A 6,550-nucleotide genomic window follows, 5' to 3' on the forward strand; every position below is an offset into this window, starting at 1 on the left:
AAGAATTTTTAAATATTTATAATTGATAGTATGTTTAATCACAGGAAAAGAAAGTTTCTAGAAATGGTTTACAAACAGGGAACAAGAAAGCTATCAATTAAAAAATTATTATGGATTTAATAAGGGCGTTCTTGTGAAGATGTTAATAATTGGAAGATTGTCTTTTTTTAAACTAGAATTCTGGAAGGATGTCTTTACAATGTTAAGGATCAGAAAGAACTAACTACTTACAATAATTTAATATTCTGAGTTTTAGGTTTTATTTTATATTCAAAATAAAACCTGGTTTTATAACTCAAAAACCTTATCTTTACTTTTAGGAAATACTAAAATAAATTATTTTAGAAGACAATGTGTTTAGCAACTGTTATTCAAATAGAATTAAAAATATGAAAAGTATAATATCTTGAAAAATGACGACGCATCCAGAATTTGAAACAATATTACACTAAATGTGGGCTCAGTTATTCAAAATCTTTCAAATAAATCCATGTTGTCGTATGTTTCCAAATAATTATTTCTATGTCGATATATTTTACGTCTTCGGACAATAATTTTTCCTCTTCGGATAAGCTAGAGCTCGAATTAATGTAGCACTTTAACTAGAGGTTTTACCGCGAACCTTTTATTTTTTAAAACTTATTAAAAAGATCCCTGCGGAAGCTTAGAATTCAAACATAAACATAATCGAAGTTTGACGTTTGACGCCAAATTAAAAAACATTTAGTCCAAATGGCAATTATGAAACGTGCGACTTAATTTAATGGGAACTTTGAATAAATCTTTTCAACTATTATTTTTGGTTTTTATTTGATATAATAAACTAAATACCTAAAATTACGTTTTCAACTCAATGTTCAAACTTTCTTTTGCAATATTGGTACTGATTCCTGTATCAATGGGCCCACATTCTATTTGTTTCTTCACTCTCAAAATAATGAGAACTAAAAAATCTAAATCTAAATCATCTCTAAAAGATCTATATAAATACTAAATACATATAGACGCAGAGCTAGCTACATAAAAACGATTCGAAAGAGTTCCCAAGATAAGAGCCTGAAAGTTGTAAGTAAAACCCTAGTACATCATTAAATGGCTACTCTGCCGGTGCGAAATGTCTGTGCATGAAAATGCCAGCCGGTTTTCCACGTTGAAAAACTTGCGAGAAAAATCGAAACGGTTTCCACGTAAAAATTGTTTAGAAATGTTCTTAAGGTCTTAACTAACAGCGCTAAAGCAGTGGCAGAGGTTTGATCGAACACAAAATCCTTGGCAGAGGCGATTGAAAAGTGTCGTAAATTAGGATACATAGAGAAAGAGAGAGAGAGAGACGCAGCATGCGCCTCCCGCAGAGTCCGCTTATTATATTTACTGTTTGAAGCTTACATCATTTGTTGTATAGATGTATACATGAAAAGTAATACCATTGTATAAAGAATAGGATAGTAGGTTAACCTTATGAGGATATCATTTGACGAGGTGGACGCCACCAATAAATTGCAGTGGAGAGTTGGCGTCCATAGCACGTCTTTTCTTACTGTACGTCGTAGCTTGAATTACGTGTTTCTTAGCTTTGGTTGCCGAATTACCCCAATAACAGATGGCGCCAAAATTATTTAAAATATTATATTCAACCCTTAAGCTGTGTTGTAAAGTTTCTTATTTTGAGTGCCTATAGCAAATTTGCAATTTAAGTTCATTATTGTATTGTGTTATTGTTGAGTTTTGTTTGTTGTGCATTTGGAATATTTTTTTATTTGAGAATCTTTGAACTTGGATATATATATATATATATATATATATATATATATATAATTTTTAAGGTAAGTGGATATTATTACAATTAATATACAGCTTACAATTTCGAAAAAAAAAAACTGTATATTTAGCGAACTACTTACTAAAATGTATTTATATAACAAATAATCACTTCTTCTTTACAATTTTTTAGAAATGGCTGGAAATAAGTGTGTTTATTTCAAGTGTGGACTAAGTGAGATAAAATGAACTTAATTCCAAATTTTCAAGAAGATCTATGAGGTCTTCAAAATTGAGAGGTTTCGGTTGATTTTAAGCTTGAATGGCTGTACTACATTAATTATAGTTAAAGTAATACCTAAACAATAATAAAAACAAAAGTTGAAAAAGCACATAATCACAATAAAAAATTGAGAAAAAATGAATTGAAATTTTAAATTGTAATAAAAAATGAAGCAGAAGAGACCTAAAATCAAGAACACTTAGAAACATGAACATATCAAAAGGTCTAAGAAATAATAAATTGAAGAAATTAATAAATGTTTTTAACGTTTTAACGTTTAAATCCTCTTGGGTCTGCATTAAAATCTACTCCTCGAGGCTATATATACACAAGGATAATAGTAACGGCATCGAAGTTGATATTGCCACAATTAAATTAGATTCCAGTCATACGAGAATGTAGATTATTACTAAGATTATATACTCGAAATTATTATGCTTATTCTTTATCGAATGACAACGCGTACGTTCATCAATTTTCTAGAATATTCCGTTTAATAAACCTGCGTAAGTTATCCACAAAACACGACAAAAAAACGGCGAAAAAGAAGAAATTGTTAAAAGACATACATAACCTTTATTTTTATGAAGCAAGCAGTTTCATTTTTTAATAGTGGTAGTTGAGTGCGATACTGCTTTTTGTATTAGAAATAAGTGAATATATAATTTAGTTAGGTAATCAATGGAATTGACTCGATTTAATTGTTATATTGGTACTGCCAGAGGTTTTTTGCTATGTAAGTATACATTTAAATTTGTTATTTTAAAATTGTAACGTGTATCAATATTTATAGCCACGACCGACAAACCTACGGGGATACGGCATGTGAAACCAGATTTCATCTCGGAAGTAACTGCTTTAACATTTGATACTGAACGAAAAAAAATTTTTATTGGTTATAAGAATGGATGTGTACATATATTTGATTCTATAGAGAATACTTATATTCAAGAAGTTACTAATTTGTTTGGCAAAGGTAGTACTGTTGGACTAAGCTTTTCACTTATTGTTGGAAAATCTGATGGGATTATAAATATTTGGAATGGAAACAGTAACAACCATTTTGGTTTAAATTTAGATGAAAATGAAACACTTAACTCCATTTCATCTAATGATAATAGGAGTTGTATAGGAACAGGTGGTGAACATAATGATTTCAAGATATGGGATATATGCAGAAATGCATTTTTAAAGCCAAATCAGTAAGTTTGAATTTCTATTGAAGATCTTAGTAAGAACAAATTTGTTGTATTGATATTGATAGATTAGTGATCACTCAAAACATTTTGTTTGGTATATATCACATAAATTGTTTGAAAATAAGAATGTCTATTATAGACTTACAGTTAATTCTGCTTTTTCACTTAACTGCGGGATGAAACATGAGTTGACTACAGTAAAGTTTTCTTCTTATATAATCTACTTCAGCTAGGATATGCTCACATGTACAATCCCTGGCTAAATTGAGAGAGAGAGAGAGAGAAATTCTTTTTGTCAAAAAATTGTTACAATTTGTAGACAAAAGCTTATAAAAACTGAAAAGCAAACATAAAAATAACTAAATAAAGATAAAACAAATGAAATAAAGTTTCAATATACAGAATAATATTATAATGAGTAACTAAATTGTAGGTAATAGTAATAGGTAATAATTAGTAAATAAGTCCATAACAAAAATTAACGTGCTATGCAGCATGTCCAGAATTAAATATTATTATTAGAATAGTAGTTATTTACAGAGAATGCACTTTCCAGTAAATATGCTCTCAAATTATTGCATAATGCAGGAAAGATGATAACAATTTAATTTCAATTGGTAAGTGATTGTGCATTTTTTGCATTGTAAAATATTGAGCCCTTGACTAATTCTGAACGTGGAGTAGGTGCTCCTTGTTCCTAAGTGGAATGCAATGATCTTTCTGAAATTGGAGAAGCCTGCTTACGAATTAGGCAAACGGATTCAAAGATGAGTAAGGAAGGAAGAATCAAAATTTTTAATCTCTTAAAGAAATCCCTGCAGTGAGCCCTGCTGTTAAATCCTAGTAAATATCTAACAGCTCTCTTTTGTAGTTTGAAGATTCGGACGTATCGGAGAGCGACTCAATAAGGGTTGGAGGTGGATAAGTTCACTTCTTTGGAAATTGATCTCAGCGCAATACAGGAGGAACTTAATTGTTCAACGAAGTCAATGGTGGTGTTATTTAATATTTAATAATAATAAAACTTTGGTTTTAAAAACAGTGAGACAGAAAAGATTGAATTGCACTATGATTTAAGGATGATTAGGTCACTAGATATAGTCCTAGGAAGTGTCAAGAGATCAGGGCTGCTCCAAGAGAAAATAGTGTCTGCAAATAGACCTATTTTACCACTGATGTCTAGATATGTGATGTTGTTGATAAACAGAAGAAATAAAATAGGGCCTAATACTGAGCCTTGGGGCACTCCACATTCTAATGGCTTGCAAGATGACATCATTGTATCAACCCTTACAAGTTGACTTCTGTTGGAAGGTGTGACTTTAACCATGCGAGAGGTGTTCCCCTGAAACCGTAGTATATTAACAGTGAAGTGTATAAAATTCATCTTCTACTTTTGTAGTTTTGGTATTGGAATTCCATACATCAGACATAATAGTAGTTCCGGGTTCTAAGTACTGGCCAATAACATAAAGCCACACTTTTTTTCTCCTGAAAGGCACAGCAAACAAAAACATTTTCCATCCTCTTGACAAATTCCCACAAACACCCAGTGATGCGTCCTCGATTGTATATCGTTTGTGAATAAACAGGACTCAACAATTTATATGGTTTTTCAAAAACCACAAATTTTTTTGGGTTCTTGCAACAATTCCCTAAAATAATTTTTCCAGTCGGTTAACTCATCATTACTCGACCCCAATTCTTCTCTTCGTACCCTATTCCTCTTGTGGCCATGCATGTATCAATAATGCTAGGGTTTCATAATAATGAACTGCATTCCAACCAAGTCCCCATTCTCATAAGTTTCTCGAATTGGCAACTTCTATTCTCGTACACCCACCGAACTTAATTATTACTATAAATAGTATGCATCACTTGTTTCTGCTGTTTCTTTTTGAAGTAATACACTTTTTTTAAAAATTCTACTGCATTTTTTCGACACTGCTTCTTTCAATGAAAAAGTGTATAACTAATATTTTCAAATTGACTATCAGAACCACTCTATGATAAATACTGAGAGAATATTAGTCGATAACGGATAAAATCCCATTCCAAAATCCAATCACACACGTTTGTGAATATTACGTCATCTAATAGATTCACACAATAAACATCAGCTACAACAACATGTAATAAGGAAAGCCTAAATAAATACAATTGATAAATCTATTAAGGAATTCCAAAATCTCTCATATTCATTAAATCATTCTACAATTTTCGCCCTTTCCTACAATTTTCTACAAGAAATATTCAATACTCAGAAAGATTTCAAATGTAATTTTAAATCAACAGAAAAGAGAACCTCAGCTTAATGAGATCTATATACAATTACTATCAATCACCTTACTGACAATGTAAGTGATATATGTATGTTATAATTTTTTAACCAAGCTAAAGAATAATATTATAGAGTACAACGTAACTATTGTAAATTGTGAATACAACAATACATTATACTACCCTCATATGTCTTCACTATACTAAATAAATAAATAGCCACCTTTATATTGCCCTTCTCTTTTGTGTTTTTTATATTTGACCCATTTATCCATTTTGGTGGACATTAAATATAATATAAAATTAGTTAAAAATTATAGTTGATAAGTTGATAATTATATTGAACTATAACGTTTACTTCTGTTTAAATTCATCAAACTATCAATTTTCACAAGAAGCAGAGATAACATTTATAAACACTGTTAAATTAACCATTTAAAAGCAATGATTCACTTAATTAATATATTCATTATTTTTGCAATTCGAGTACCTACTTACATTATTTCATAAAATGTAAACATGTTTTCCAGAAGCAATAATGAGGTATTATAAACTAGCAGAAAAGAATTGATTACATTATTAAAATATAATAATATGAAAAGGTATTCATGGTGTTTTAATGATCACAACTGTTGCAATTAAAAAATGTGCTAGTTTGGTTACATACACTATGCCACTCACTTCCATGATTGCCTTAACAACAGACAGTAAAACAAGAGTAAAAACCTGCAAAAGTATCCAAATTCCCAGCCATTCTGAAAACAGCTGCTAATAAAACCTTTTTCATTTCATATATCAATTGGATGTAGATTATTTCCATCAGTTAAGTAAACAGATTTAAATTGATAATACAATATGCGCTAATCTAACAAAACTCCAGAAAAAATGTTTTTATTCCTCAATTTTTTATTTTATTTATTAGGAGTTATTTGAAGGTTCACAATAAATGAATGTTTGGAATTAAGTTGTTAAACAAAAGAAACTGATTTACAATACACCTTCAAATTAGCATCCCTATCACAATCAATAA

This window comes from Diorhabda sublineata, chromosome 3, assembly GCF_026230105.1.
Source record: "Diorhabda sublineata isolate icDioSubl1.1 chromosome 3, icDioSubl1.1, whole genome shotgun sequence".
NCBI lineage: Eukaryota > Metazoa > Arthropoda > Insecta > Coleoptera > Chrysomelidae > Diorhabda > Diorhabda sublineata.